The 15,000-nt window shown below is 46.1% G+C and overlaps 9 non-coding genes across 9 annotated transcripts; all 9 read left to right on the top strand.

The window, feature by feature from the left end:
- Positions 1–144: 144 nt before the first annotated feature.
- Positions 145–216, top strand: TRNAE-CUC (transfer RNA glutamic acid (anticodon CUC)). Its single transcript has one exon. It is a non-coding gene; the product is annotated as a tRNA-Glu (tRNA).
- Positions 217–518: 302 nt separating this feature from the next.
- Positions 519–590, top strand: TRNAE-CUC (transfer RNA glutamic acid (anticodon CUC)). Its single transcript has one exon. It is a non-coding gene; the product is annotated as a tRNA-Glu (tRNA).
- A 625-nt stretch (positions 591–1,215) lies between these two features.
- TRNAE-CUC (transfer RNA glutamic acid (anticodon CUC)) lies at positions 1,216–1,287 on the top strand. Its single transcript has one exon. It is a non-coding gene; the product is annotated as a tRNA-Glu (tRNA).
- A 625-nt stretch (positions 1,288–1,912) lies between these two features.
- TRNAE-CUC (transfer RNA glutamic acid (anticodon CUC)) lies at positions 1,913–1,984 on the top strand. The gene has a single exon. It is a non-coding gene; the product is annotated as a tRNA-Glu (tRNA).
- Positions 1,985–4,079: 2,095 nt separating this feature from the next.
- Positions 4,080–4,151, top strand: TRNAE-CUC (transfer RNA glutamic acid (anticodon CUC)). The gene has a single exon. It is a non-coding gene; the product is annotated as a tRNA-Glu (tRNA).
- A 6,842-nt stretch (positions 4,152–10,993) lies between these two features.
- TRNAE-CUC (transfer RNA glutamic acid (anticodon CUC)) lies at positions 10,994–11,065 on the top strand. The gene has a single exon. It is a non-coding gene; the product is annotated as a tRNA-Glu (tRNA).
- A 1,398-nt stretch (positions 11,066–12,463) lies between these two features.
- On the top strand, positions 12,464–12,535 carry TRNAE-CUC (transfer RNA glutamic acid (anticodon CUC)). Its single transcript has one exon. It is a non-coding gene; the product is annotated as a tRNA-Glu (tRNA).
- Positions 12,536–13,236: 701 nt separating this feature from the next.
- Positions 13,237–13,308, top strand: TRNAE-CUC (transfer RNA glutamic acid (anticodon CUC)). Its single transcript has one exon. It is a non-coding gene; the product is annotated as a tRNA-Glu (tRNA).
- A 761-nt stretch (positions 13,309–14,069) lies between these two features.
- TRNAE-CUC (transfer RNA glutamic acid (anticodon CUC)) lies at positions 14,070–14,141 on the top strand. The gene has a single exon. It is a non-coding gene; the product is annotated as a tRNA-Glu (tRNA).
- The last annotated feature ends 859 nt before the right edge of the window (positions 14,142–15,000 follow it).

Genomic DNA, 15,000 nt, shown 5'->3' with positions numbered 1-15,000 from the left:
ATTGAGGAAATCTGTGTAAGAATGGACCTTGCTGACATTTTCAGTGCCTTAAAAGGCAACCGTTTGAATTGCACTGTCGCGTGGAAACCTTGAGCTTCTGGATTCCACAAACTCGTTTTCTCACAGTTTCTAGCATCTCACAGTTCCCTGGTGGTCTAGTGGTTAGGATTCGGCGCTCTCACCGCTGCGGCCCGGGTTCGATTCCCGGTCAGGGAAAGTTAATATTTTCCCGCAACAAGCAAAATGTTCCCTAAAAATACATAAAACCCCACAAATGTTACATCCCTTAATAGCCCTGATCTGGGTGACCAACATATCCAAAGATCCTTTTTGCCTTTAAAATAAGCGATCTTACTGCAGTATAATTAGGGCGCATTGAGGAAATCTGTGTAAGAATGGACCTTGCTGACATTTTCAGTGCCTTAAAAGGCAACCGTTTGAATTGCACTGTCGCGTGGAAACCTTGAGCTTCTGGATTCCACAAACTCGTTTTCTCACAGTTTCTAGCATCTCACAGTTCCCTGGTGGTCTAGTGGTTAGGATTCGGCGCTCTCACCGCCGCGGCCCGGGTTCGATTCCCGGTCAGGGAAAGTTAATATTTTCCCGCAACAAGCAAAATGTTCCCTAAAAATACATAAAACCCCACAAATGTTACATCCCTTAATAGCCCTGATCTGGGTGACCAACATATCCAAAGATCACACATATCAGTTCAGGGGTTCAGGAATTTCCTGGAAGTCATAATTTTGACCAAGCGTGCACATGGTCCTATGCCCAAAACAGTTCCATGAAATCAGTGCTAACAGTCGGTCACGTTTGGTAGGCTTTTACAGGTTTCCCTGCAGGGCCCATAATCTGTGGGTAGGAGGCTGGCAAGCAGGCTCCTCCAGGAGCTCGTGGCAAACTCACTTGGAGAGGGAGGAGAGCTATGATACGCCCAGGAAATGGAGATAACGAGATGGTTAAATAATGGTTGATTGAAGCTGTCAGGTGGAGCTCGCACTTTAATTTGAAATCGGTTTCCTTTTTGCCTTTAAAATAAGCGATCTTGCTGCAGTATAATTAGGGCGCATTGAGGAAATCTGTGTAAGAATGGACCTTGCTGACATTTTCAGTGCCTTAAAAGGCAAACGTTTGAATTGCACTGTCGCGTGGAAACCTTGAGCTTCTGGATTCCACAAACTCGTTTTCTCACAGTTTCTAGCAGCTCACAGTTCCCTGGTGGTCTAGTGGTTAGGATTCGGCGCTCTCACCGCCGCGGCCCGGGTTCGATTCCCGGTCAGGGAAAGTTAATCTTTTCCCGCAACAAGCAAAATGTTCCCTAAAAATACATAAAACCCCACAAATGTTACATCCCCTAATAGCCCTGATCTGGGTGATCAACATATCCAAAAATCACACATATCAGTTCAGGGGATCAGGAATTTCCTAGAAGTCACAATTTTGACCAAGCGTGCACATGGTCCTATGCCCAAAACAGGTCCATGAAATCAGTGCTAACAGTCGGTTAAGTTTGGTAGGCTTTTACAGGTTTCCCTGCAGGGCCCATAATCTGTGGGTAGGAGGCTGGCAAGCAGGCTCCTCCAGGAGCTCGTGGCAAACTCACTTGGAGAGGGAGGAGAGCTATGATACGCCCAGGAAATGGAGATAACGAGATGGTTAAATAATGGTTGATTGAAGCTGTCAGGTGTAGCTCGCACTTTAATTTGAAATCGGTTTCCTTTTTGCCTTTAAAATAAGCGATCTTGCTGCAGTATAATTAGGGCGCATTGAGGAAATCTGTGTAAGAATGGACCTTGCTGACATTTTCAGTGCCTTAAAAGGCAAACGTTTGAATTGCACTGTCGCGTGGAAACCTTGAGCTTCTGGATTCCACAAACTCGTTTTCTCACAGTTTCTAGCAGCTCACAGTTCCCTGGTGGTCTAGTGGTTAGGATTCGGCGCTCTCACCGCCGCGGCCCGGGTTCGATTCCCGGTCAGGGAAAGTTAATCTTTTCCCGCAACAAGCAAAATGTTCCCTAAAAATACATAAAACCCCACAAATGTTACATCCCTTAATAGCCCTGATCTGGGTGACCAACATATCCAAAGATCACACATATCAGTTCAGGGGTTCAGGAATTTCCTGGAAGTCATAATTTTGACCAAGCGTGCACATGGTCCTATGCCCAAAACAGTTCCATGAAATCAGTGCTTACAGTCGGTCACGTTTGGTAGGCTTTTACAGGTTTCCCTGCAGGGCCCATAATCTGTGGGTAGGAGGCTGGCAAGCAGGCTCCTCCAGGAGCTTGTGGCAAACTCACTTGGAGAGGGAGGAGAGCTATGATACGCCCAGGAAATGGAGATAACGAGATGGTTAAATAATGGTTGATTGAAGCTGTCAGGTGTAGCTCGCACTTTAATTTGAAATCGGTTTCCTTTTTGCCTTTAAAATAAGCGATCTTGCTGCAGTCTAATTAGGGCGCATTGAGGAAATCTGTGTAAGAATGGACCTTGCTGACATTTTCAGTGCCTTAACCCCTTAAGGACACATGACATGTGTGACATGTCATGATGCCCATTTATTCCAGAAGTTTGGTCCTTAAGGGGTTAAAAGGCAAACGTTTGAATTGCACTGTCGCGTGGAAACCTTGAGCTTCTGGATACCACAAACTCGTTTTCTCACAGTTTCTAGCAGCTCACAGTTCCCTGGTCGTCTAGTGGTTAGGATTCGGCGCTCTCACCGCCGCGGCCCGGGTTCGATTCCCGGTCAGGGAAAGTTAATCTTTTCCCGCAACAAGCAAAATGTTCCCTAAAAATACATAAAACCCCACAAATGTTACATCCCCTAATAGCCCTGATCTGGGTGACCAACATATCCAAAGATCACACATATCAGTTCAGGGGTTCAGGAATTTCCTGGAAGTCACAATTTTGACCAAGCGTGCACATGGTCCTATGCCCAAAACAGTTCCATGAAATCACTGCTAACAGTCGGTCAAGTTTGATAGGCTTTTACAGGTTTCCCTGCAGGGCCCATAATCTGTGTGTAGGAGGCTGGCAAGCAGGCTCCTCCAGGAGCTCGTGGCAAACTCACTTGGAGAGAGAGAAGAGCTATGATACGCCCAGGAAATGGAGATAACGAGATGGTTAAATAATGGTTGATTGAAGCTGTCAGGTGTAGCTCGCACTTTAATTTGAAATCGGTTTCCTTTTTGCCTTTAAAATAAGCGATCTTGCTGCAGTCTAATTAGGGCGCATTGAGGAAATCTGTGTAAGAATGGACCTTGCTGACATTTTCAGTGCCTTAAAAGGCAAACGTTTGAATTGCACTGTCGCGTGGAATCCTTGAGCTTCTGGATACCACAAACTCGTTTTCTCACAGTTTCTAGCAGCTCTCAGTTCCCTGGTGGTCTAGTGGTTAGGATTCGGCGCTCTCACCGCCGCGGCCTGGGTTCGATTCCCGGTTTGGGAAAATTAACCTTTTCCTGCAACAAGCAAAATGTGCCCTAAAAATACATAAAACCCCACAAATGTTAAATCCCCTAATAGCCCTGATCTGGGTGATCAACATATCCAAAAATCACACATATCAGTTCAGGGGTTCAGGAATTTCCTGGAAGTCACAATTTTGACCAAGCGTGCACATGGTCCTATGCCCAAAACAGGTCCATGAAATCAGTGCTAACACTCGGTTAAGTTTGGTAGGCTTTTACAGTTTTCCCTGCAGGGCCCATAATCTGTGGGTAGGAGGCTGGCAAGCAGGCTCCTCCAGGAGCTCGTGGCAAACTCACTTGGAGAGGGAGGAGAGCTATGATACGCCCAGGAAATGGAGATAACGAGATGGTTAAATAATGGTTGATTGAAGCTGTCAGGTGTAGCTCGCACTTTAATTTGAAATCGGTTTCCTTTTTGCCTTTAAAATAAGCGATCTTGCTGCAGTATAATTAGGGCGCATTGAGGAAATCTGTGTAAGAATGGACCTTGCTGACATTTTCAGTGCCTTAAAAGGCAAACGTTTGAATTGCACTGTCGCGTGGAAACCTTGAGCTTCTGGATTCCACAAACTCGTTTTCTCACAGTTTCTAGCAGCTCACAGTTCCCTGGTGGTCTAGTGGTTAGGATTCGGCGCTCTCACCGCCGCGGCCCGGGTTCGATTCCCGGTCAGGGAAAGTTAATCTTTTCCCGCAACAAGCAAAATGTTCCCTAAAAATACATAAAACCCCACAAATGTTACATCCCTTAATAGCCCTGATCTGGGTGACCAACATATCCAAAGATCACACATATCAGTTCAGGGGTTCAGGAATTTCCTGGAAGTCATAATTTTGACCAAGCGTGCACATGGTCCTATGCCCAAAACAGTTCCATGAAATCAGTGCTAACAGTCGGTCACGTTTGGTAGGCTTTTACAGGTTTCCCTGCAGGGCCCATAATCTGTGGGTAGGAGGCTGGCAAGCAGGCTCCTCCAGGAGCTTGTGGCAAACTCACTTGGAGAGGGAGGAGAGCTATGATACGCCCAGGAAATGGAGATAACGAGATGGTTAAATAATGGTTGATTGAAGCTGTCAGGTGTAGCTCGCACTTTAATTTGAAATCGGTTTCCTTTTTGCCTTTAAAATAAGCGATCTTGCTGCAGTCTAATTAGGGCGCATTGAGGAAATCTGTGTAAGAATGGACCTTGCTGACATTTTCAGTGCCTTAACCCCTTAAGGACACATGACATGTGTGACATGTCATGATGCCCATTTATTCCAGAAGTTTGGTCCTTAAGGGGTTAAAAGGCAAACGTTTGAATTGCACTGTCGCGTGGAAACCTTGAGCTTCTGGATACCACAAACTCGTTTTCTCACAGTTTCTAGCAGCTCACAGTTCCCTGGTCGTCTAGTGGTTAGGATTCGGCGCTCTCACCGCCGCGGCCCGGGTTCGATTCCCGGTCATGGAAAGTTAATCTTTTCACGCAACAAGCAAAATGTTCCCTAAAAATACATAAAACCCCACAAATGTTACATCCCCTAATAGCCCTGATCTGGGTGACCAACATATCCAAAGATCACACATATCAGTTCAGGGGTTCAGGAATTTCCTGGAAGTCACAATTTTGACCAAGCGTGCACATGGTCCTATGCCCAAAACAGGTCCATGAAATCAGTGCTAACAGTCGGTTAAGTTTGGTAGGCTTTTACAGGTTTCCCTGCAGGGCCCATAATCTGTGGGTAGGAGGCTGGCAAGCAGGCTCCTCCAGGAGCTCGTGGCAAACTCACTTGGAGAGGGAGGAGAGCTATGATATGCCCAGGAAATGGAGATAACGAGATGGTTAAATAATGGTTGATTGAAGCTGTCAGGTGTAGCTCGCACTTTAATTTGAAATCGGTTTCCTTTTTGCCTTTAAAATAAGCGATCTTGCTGCAGTCTAATTAGGGCGCATTGAGGAAATCTGTGTAAGAATGGACCTTGCTGACATTTTCAGTGCCTTAAAAGGCAAACGTTTGAATTGCACTGTCGCGTGGAATCCTTGAGCTTCTAGATACCACAAACTCGTTTTCTCAAAGTTTCTAGCAGCTCTCAGTTCCCTGGTGGTCTAGTGGTTAGGATTCGGCGCTCTCACCGCCGCGGCCTGGGTGCGATTCCCGGTCAGGGAAAATTAACCTTTTCCTGCAACAAGCAAAATGTGCCCTAAAAATACATAAAACCCCACAAATGTTACATCCCTTAATAGCCCTGATCTGGGTGACCAACATATCCAAAGATCACACATATCAGTTCAGGGGTTCAGGAATTTCCTGGAAGTCATAATTTTGACCAAGCGTGCACATGGTCCTATGCCCAAAACAGTTCCATGAAATCAGTGCTAACAGTCGGTCACGTTTGGTAGGCTTTTACAGGTTTCCCTGCAGGGCCCATAATCTGTGGGTAGGAGGCTGGCAAGCAGGCTCCTCCAGGAGCTTGTGGCAAACTCACTTGGAGAGGGAGGAGAGCTATGATACGCCCAGGAAATGGAGATAACGAGATGGTTAAATAATGGTTGATTGAAGCTGTCAGGTGTAGCTCGCACTTTAATTTGAAATCGGTTTCCTTTTTGCCTTTAAAATAAGCGATCTTGCTGCAGTCTAATTAGGGCGCATTGAGGAAATCTGTGTAAGAATGGACCTTGCTGACATTTTCAGTGCCTTAACCCCTTAAGGACACATGACATGTGTGACATGTCATGATGCCCATTTATTCCAGAAGTTTGGTCCTTAAGGGGTTAAAAGGCAAACGTTTGAATTGCACTGTCGCGTGGAAACCTTGAGCTTCTGGATACCACAAACTCGTTTTCTCACAGTTTCTAGCAGCTCACAGTTCCCTGGTCGTCTAGTGGTTAGGATTCGGCGCTCTCACCGCCGCGGCCCGGGTTCGATTCCCGGTCAGGGAAAGTTAATCTTTTCCCGCAACAAGCAAAATGTTCCCTAAAAATACATAAAACCCCAGAAATGTTACATCCCCTAATAGCCCTGATCTGGGTGACCAACATATCCAAAGATCACACATATCAGTTCAGGGGTTCAGGAATTTCCTGGAAGTCACAATTTTGACCAAGCGTGCACATGGTCCTATGCCCAAAACAGGTCCATGAAATCAGTGCTAACAGTCGGTTAAGTTTGGTAGGCTTTTACAGGTTTCCCTGCAGGGCCCATAATCTGTGGGTAGGAGGCTGGCAAGCAGGCTCCTCCAGGAGCTCGTGGCAAACTCACTTGGAGAGGGAGGAGAGCTATGATATGCCCAGGAAATGGAGATAACGAGATGGTTAAATAATGGTTGATTGAAGCTGTCAGGTGTAGCTCGCACTTTAATTTGAAATCGGTTTCCTTTTTGCCTTTAAAATAAGCGATCTTGCTGCAGTCTAATTAGGGCGCATTGAGGAAATCTGTGTAAGAATGGACCTTGCTGACATTTTCAGTGCCTTAAAAGGCAAACGTTTGAATTGCACTGTCGCGTGGAATCCTTGAGCTTCTAGATACCACAAACTCGTTTTCTCAAAGTTTCTAGCAGCTCTCAGTTCCCTGGTGGTCTAGTGGTTAGGATTCGGCGCTCTCACCGCCGCGGCCTGGGTGCGATTCCCGGTCAGGGAAAATTAACCTTTTCCTGCAACAAGCAAAATGTGCCCTAAAAATACATAAAACCCCACAAATGTTAAATCCCCTAATAGCCCTGATCTGGGTGACCAACATATCCAAAGATCACACATATCAGTTCAGGGGTTCAGGAATTTCCTGGAAGTCATAATTTTGACCAAGCGTGCACATGGTCCTATGCCCAAAACAGTTCCATGAAATCACTGCTAACAGTCGGTCAAGTTTGATAGGCTTTTACAGGTTTCCCTGCAGGGCCCATAATCTGTGTGTAGGAGGCTGGCAAGCAGGCTCCTCCAGGAGCTCGTGGCAAACTCACTTGGAGAGGGAGGAGAGCTATGATACGCCCAGGAAATGGAGATAACGAGATGGTTAAATAATGGTTGATTGCAGCTGTCAGGTGTAGCTCGCACTTTAATTTGAAATCGGTTTCCTTTTTGCCTTTAAAATAAGCGATCTTGCTGCAGTCTAATTAGGGCGCATTGAGGAAATCTGTGTAAGAATGGACCTTGCTGACATTTTCAGTGCCTTAACCCCTTAAGGACACATGACATGTGTGACATGTCATGATGCCCATTTATTCCAGAAGTTTGGTCCTTAAGGGGTTAAAAGGCAAACGTTTGAATTGCACTGTCGCGTGGAAACCTTGAGCTTCTGGATACCACAAACTCGTTTTCTCACAGTTTCTAGCAGCTCACAGTTCCCTGGTGGTCTAGTGGTTAGGATTCGGCGCTCTCACCGCCGCGGCCCGGGTTGTGTGACATGTCATGATGCCCATTTATTCCAGAAGTTTGGTCCTTAAGGGGTTAAAAGGCAAACGTTTGAATTGCACTGTCGCGTGGAAACCTTGAGCTTCTGGATACCACAAACTCGTTTTCTCACAGTTTCTAGCAGCTCACAGTTCCCTGGTCGTCTAGTGGTTAGGATTCGGCGCTCTCACCGCCGCGGCCCGGGTTCGATTCCCGGTCAGGGAAAGTTAATCTTTTCCCGCAACAAGCAAAATGTTCCCTAAAAATACATAAAACCCCACAAATGTTACATCCCCTAATAGCCCTGATCTGGGTGACCAACATATCCAAAGATCACACATATCAGTTCAGGGGTTCAGGAATTTCCTGGAAGTCACAATTTTGACCAAGCGTGCACATGGTCCTATGCCCAAAACAGGTCCATGAAATCAGTGCTAACAGTCGGTTAAGTTTGGTAGGCTTTTACAGGTTTCCCTGCAGGGCCCATAATCTGTGGGTAGGAGGCTGGCAAGCAGGCTCCTCCAGGAGCTCGTGGCAAACTCACTTGGAGAGGGAGGAGAGCTATGATATGCCCAGGAAATGGAGATAACGAGATGGTTAAATAATGGTTGATTGAAGCTGTCAGGTGTAGCTCGCACTTTAATTTGAAATCGGTTTCCTTTTTGCCTTTAAAATAAGCGATCTTGCTGCAGTCTAATTAGGGCGCATTGAGGAAATCTGTGTAAGAATGGACCTTGCTGACATTTTCAGTGCCTTAAAAGGCAAACGTTTGAATTGCACTGTCGCGTGGAATCCTTGAGCTTCTAGATACCACAAACTCGTTTTCTCAAAGTTTCTAGCAGCTCTCAGTTCCCTGGTGGTCTAGTGGTTAGGATTCGGCGCTCTCACCGCCGCGGCCTGGGTGCGATTCCCGGTCAGGGAAAATTAACCTTTTCCTGCAACAAGCAAAATGTGCCCTAAAAATACATAAAACCCCACAAATGTTAAATCCCCTAATAGCCCTGATCTGGGTGACCAACATATCCAAAGATCACACATATCAGTTCAGGGGTTCAGGAATTTCCTGGAAGTCATAATTTTGACCAAGCGTGCACATGGTCCTATGCCCAAAACAGTTCCATGAAATCACTGCTAACAGTCGGTCAAGTTTGATAGGCTTTTACAGGTTTCCCTGCAGGGCCCATAATCTGTGTGTAGGAGGCTGGCAAGCAGGCTCCTCCAGGAGCTCGTGGCAAACTCACTTGGAGAGGGAGGAGAGCTATGATACGCCCAGGAAATGGAGATAACGAGATGGTTAAATAATGGTTGATTGCAGCTGTCAGGTGTAGCTCGCACTTTAATTTGAAATCGGTTTCCTTTTTGCCTTTAAAATAAGCGATCTTGCTGCAGTCTAATTAGGGCGCATTGAGGAAATCTGTGTAAGAATGGACCTTGCTGACATTTTCAGTGCCTTAACCCCTTAAGGACACATGACATGTGTGACATGTCATGATGCCCATTTATTCCAGAAGTTTGGTCCTTAAGGGGTTAAAAGGCAAACGTTTGAATTGCACTGTCGCGTGGAAACCTTGAGCTTCTGGATACCACAAACTCGTTTTCTCACAGTTTCTAGCAGCTCACAGTTCCCTGGTCGTCTAGTGGTTAGGATTCGGCGCTCTCACCGCCGCGGCCCGGGTTCGATTCCCGGTCAGGGAAAGTTAATCTTTTCCCGCAACAAGCAAAATGTTCCCTAAAAATACATAAAACCCCACAAATGTTACATCCCCTAATAGCCCTGATCTGGGTGACCAACATATCCAAAGATCACACATATCAGTTCAGGGGTTCAGGAATTTCCTGGAAGTCACAATTTTGACCAAGCGTGCACATGGTCCTATGCCCAAAACAGGTCCATGAAATCAGTGCTAACAGTCGGTTAAGTTTGGTAGGCTTTTACAGGTTTCCCTGCAGGGCCCATAATCTGTGGGTAGGAGGCTGGCAAGCAGGCTCCTCCAGGAGCTCGTGGCAAACTCACTTGGAGAGGGAGGAGAGCTATGATATGCCCAGGAAATGGAGATAACGAGATGGTTAAATAATGGTTGATTGAAGCTGTCAGGTGTAGCTCGCACTTTAATTTGAAATCGGTTTCCTTTTTGCCTTTAAAATAAGCGATCTTGCTGCAGTCTAATTAGGGCGCATTGAGGAAATCTGTGTAAGAATGGACCTTGCTGACATTTTCAGTGCCTTAAAAGGCAAACGTTTGAATTGCACTGTCGCGTGGAATCCTTGAGCTTCTGGATACCACAAACTCGTTTTCTCACAGTTTCTAGCAGCTCTCAGTTCCCTGGTGGTCTAGTGGTTAGGATTCGGCGCTCTCACCACCGCGGCCTGGGTTCGATTCCCGGTCAGGGAAAATTAACCTTTTCCTGCAACAAGCAAAATGTGCCCTAAAAATACATAAAACCCCACAAATGTTAAATCCCCTAATAGCCCTGATCTGGTCGACCAACATATCCAAAGATCACACATATCAGTTCAGGGGTTCAGGAATTTCCTGGAAGTCATAATTTTGACCAAGCGTGCACATGGTCCTATGCCCAAAACAGTTCCATGAAATCACTGCTAACAGTCGGTCAAGTTTGATAGGCTTTTACAGGTTTCCCTGCAGGGCCCATAATCTGTGTGTAGGAGGCTGGCAAGCAGGCTCCTCCAGGAGCTCGTGGCAAACTCACTTGGAGAGGGAGGAGAGCTATGATACGCCCAGGAAATGGAGATAACGAGATGGTTAAATAATGGTTGATTGCAGCTGTCAGGTGTAGCTCGCACTTTAATTTGAAATCGGTTTCCTTTTTGCCTTTAAAATAAGCGATCTTGCTGCAGTCTAATTAGGGCGCATTGAGGAAATCTGTGTAAGAATGGACCTTGCTGACATTTTCAGTGCCTTAAAAGGCAAACGTTTGAATTGCACTGGAAATCGGTTTCCTTTTTGCCTTTAAAATAAGCGATCTTGCTGCAGTCTAATTAGGGCGCATTGAGGAAATCTGTGTAAGAATGGACCTTGCTGACATTTTCAGTGCCTTAAAATGCAAACGTTTGAATTGCACTGTCGCGTGGAATCCTTGAGCTTCTGGATACCACAAACTCGTTTTCTCACAGTTTATAGCAGCTCTCAGTTCCCTGGTGGTCTAGTGGTTAGGATTCGGCGCTCTCACCGCCGCAGCCCGGGTTCGATTCCCGGTCAGGGAAAATTAACCTTTTCCCGCAACAAGCAAAATGTGCCCTAAAAATACATAAAACCCCACAAATGTTACATCCCCTAATAGCCCTGATCTGGGTGACCAACATATCCAAAGATCACACATATCAGTTCAGGGGTTCAGGAATTTCCTGGAAGTCATAATTTTGACCAAGCGTGCACATGGTCCTATGCCCAAAACAGTTCCATGAAATCACTGCTAACAGTCGGTCAAGTTTGATAGGCTTTTACAGGTTTCCCTGCAGGGCCCATAATCTGTGTGTAGGAGGCTGGCAAGCAGGCTCCTCCAGGAGCTCGTGGCAAACTCATTTGGAGAGGGAGGAGAGCTATGATACGCCCAGGAAATGGAGATAACGAGATGGTTAAATAATGGTTGATTGCAGCTGTCAGGTGTAGCTCGCACTTTAATTTGAAATCGGTTTCCTTTTTGCCTTTAAAATAAGCGATCTTGCTGCAGTCTAATTAGGGCGCATTGAGGAAATCTGTGTAAGAATGGACCTTGCTGACATTTTCAGTGCCTTAACCCCTTAAGGACACATGACATGTGTGACATGTCATGATGCCCATTTATTCCAGAAGTTTGGTCCTTAAGGGGTTAAAAGGCAAACGTTTGAATTGCACTGTCGCGTGGAAACCTTGAGCTTCTGGATACCACAAACTCGTTTTCTCACAGTTTCTAGCAGCTCACAGTTCCCTGGTCGTCTAGTGGTTAGGATTCGGCGCTCTCACCGCCGCGGCCCGGGTTCGATTCCCGGTCAGGGAAAGTTAATCTTTTCCCGCAACAAGCAAAATGTTCCCTAAAAATACATAAAACCCCACAAATGTTACATCCCCTAATAGCCCTGATCTGGGTGACCAACATATCCAAAGATCACACATATCAGTTCAGGGGTTCAGGAATTTCCTGGAAGTCACAATTTTGACCAAGCGTGCACATGGTCCTATGCCCAAAACAGGTCCATGAAATCAGTGCTAACAGTCGGTTAAGTTTGGTAGGCTTTTACAGGTTTCCCTGCAGGGCCCATAATCTGTGGGTAGGAGGCTGGCAAGCAGGCTCCTCCAGGAGCTCGTGGCAAACTCACTTGGAGAGGGAGGAGAGCTATGATATGCCCAGGAAATGGAGATAACGAGATGGTTAAATAATGGTTGATTGAAGCTGTCAGGTGTAGCTCGCACTTTAATTTGAAATCGGTTTCCTTTTTGCCTTTAAAATAAGCGATCTTGCTGCAGTCTAATTAGGGCGCATTGAGGAAATCTGTGTAAGAATGGACCTTGCTGACATTTTCAGTGCCTTAAAAGGCAAACGTTTGAATTGCACTGTCGCGTGGAAACCTTGAGCTTCTGGATTCCACAAACTTGTTTTCTCACAGTTTCTAGCAGCTCACAGTTCCCTGGTGGTCTAGTGGTTAGGATTCGGCGCTCTCACCGCCGCGGCCCGGGTTCGATTCCCGGTCAGGGAAAATTAACCTTTTCCTGCAACAAGCAAAATGTGCCCTAAAAATACATAAAACCCCACAAATGTTAAATCCCCTAATAGCCCTGATCTGGGTGACCAACATATCCAAAGATCACACATATCAGTTCAGGGGTTCAGGAATTTCCTGGAAGTCATAATTTTGACTAAGCGTGCACATGGTCCTATGCCCAAAACAGTTCCATGAAATCAGTGCTAACAGTCGGTCAAGTTTGGTAGGCTTTTACAGGTTTCCCTGCAGGGCCCATAATCTGTGGGTAGGAGGCTGGCAAGCAGGCTCCTCCAGGAGCTTGTGGCAAACTCACTTGGAGAGGGAGGAGAGCTATGATACGCCCAGGAAATGGAGATAACGAGATGGTTAAATAATGGTTGATTGAAGCTGTCAGGTGTAGCTCGCACTTTAATTTGAAATCGGTTTCCTTTTTGCCTTTAAAATAAGCGATCTTGCTGCAGTCTAATTAGGGCGCATTGAGGAAATCTGTGTAAGAATGGACCTTGCTGACATTTTCAGTGCCTTAACCCCTTAAGGACACATGACATGTGTGACATGTCATGATGCCCATTTATTCCAGAAGTTTGGTCCTTAAGGGGTTAAAAGGCAAACGTTTGAATTGCACTGTCGCGTGGAAACCTTGAACTTCTGGATACCACAAACTCGTTTTCTCACAATTTCTAGCAGCTCACAGTTCCCTGGTAGTCTAGTGGTTAGGATTCGGCGCTCTCACCGCCGCGGCCCGGGTTCGATTCCCGGTCTGGGAAAGTTAATCTTTTCCCGCAACAAGCAAAATGTTCCCTAAAAATACATAAAACCCCACAAATGTTACATTCCCTAATAGCCCTGATCTGGGTGACCAACATATCCAAAGATCACACATATCAGTTCAGGGGTTCAGGAATTTCCTGGAAGTCATAATTTTGACCAAGCGTGCACATGGTTCTATGCCCAAAACAGTTCCATGAAATCAGTGCTAACAGTCGGTCACGTTTGGTAGGCTTTTACAGGTTTCCCTGCAGGGCCCATAATCTGTGGGTAGGAGGCTGGCAAGCAGGCTCCTCCAGGAGCTTGTGGCAAACTCACTTGGAGAGGGAGGAGAGCTATGATACGCCCAGGAAATGGAGATAACGAGATGGTTAAATAATGGTTGATTGAAGCTGTCAGGTGTAGCTCGCACTTTAATTTGAAATCGGTTTCCTTTTTGCCTTTAAAATAAGCGATCTTGCTGCAGTCTAATTAGGGCGCATTGAGGAAATCTGTGTAAGAATGGACCTTGCTGACATTTTCAGTGCCTTAAAAGGCAAACGTTTGAATTGCACTGGAAATCGGTTTCCTTTTTGCCTTTAAAATAAGCGATCTTGCTGCAGTCTAATTAGGGCGCATTGAGGAAATCTGTGTAAGAATGGACCTTGCTGACATTTTCAGTGCCTTAAAAGGCAAACGTTTGAATTGCACTGTCGCGTGGAAACCTTGAGCTTCTGGATTCCACAAACTCGTTTTCTCACAGTTTCTAGCAGCTCACAGTTCCCTGGTGGTCTAGTGGTTAGGATTCGGCGCTCTCACCGCCGCGGCCTGGGTTCGATTCCCGGTCAGGGAAAGTTAATCTTTTCCCGCAACAAGCAAAATGTTCCCTAAAAATACATAAAACCCCACAAATGTTACATCCCTTAACCTCTTAAGGACACATGACATGTCTGACATGTCCTGATTCCCTTTTATTCCAGAAGTTTGGTCCTTAAGGGGTTAATAGCCCTGATCTGGGTGACCAACATATCCAAAGATCACACATATCAGTTCAGGGGTTCAGGAATTTCCTGGAAGTCATAATTTTGACCAAGCGTGCACATGGTCCTATGCCCAAAACAGTTCCATGAAATCAGTGCTACCAGTCGGTCACGTTTGGTAGGCTTTTACATTTTTCCCTGCAGGGCCCATAATCTGTGGGTAGGAGGCTGGCAAGCAGGCTCCTCCAGGAGCTTGTGGCAAACTCACTTGGAGAGGGAGGAGAGCTATGATACGCCCAGGAAATGGAGATAACGAGATGGTTAAATAATGGTTGATTGAAGCTGTCAGGTGTAGCTCGCACTTTAATTTGAAATCGGTTTCCTTTTTGCCTTTAAAATAAGCGATCTTGCTGCAGTCTAATTAGGGCGCATTGAGGAAATCTGTGTAAGAATGGACCTTGCTGACATTTTCAGTGCCTTAACCCCTTAAGGACACATGACATGTGTGACATGTCATGATGCCCATTTATTCCAGAAGTTTGGTCCTTAAGGGGTTAAAAGGCAAACGTTTGAATTGCACTGTCGCGTGGAATCCTTGAGCTTCTGGATACCACAAACTCGTTTTCTCACAGTTTCTAGCAGCTCACAGTTCCCTGGTCGTCTAGTGGTTAGGATTCGGCGCTCTCACCGCCGCGGCCCGGGTTCGATTCCCGGTCAGGGAAAGTTAATCTT

Source organism: Pelobates fuscus, chromosome 3 (assembly GCF_036172605.1).
Source record: "Pelobates fuscus isolate aPelFus1 chromosome 3, aPelFus1.pri, whole genome shotgun sequence".
In the NCBI taxonomy this organism is placed as follows: domain Eukaryota; kingdom Metazoa; phylum Chordata; class Amphibia; order Anura; family Pelobatidae; genus Pelobates; species Pelobates fuscus.
The sequence above is the reverse complement of the archived record's forward strand: the minus strand, read 5'-3'. Positions and strand labels throughout refer to the sequence as shown.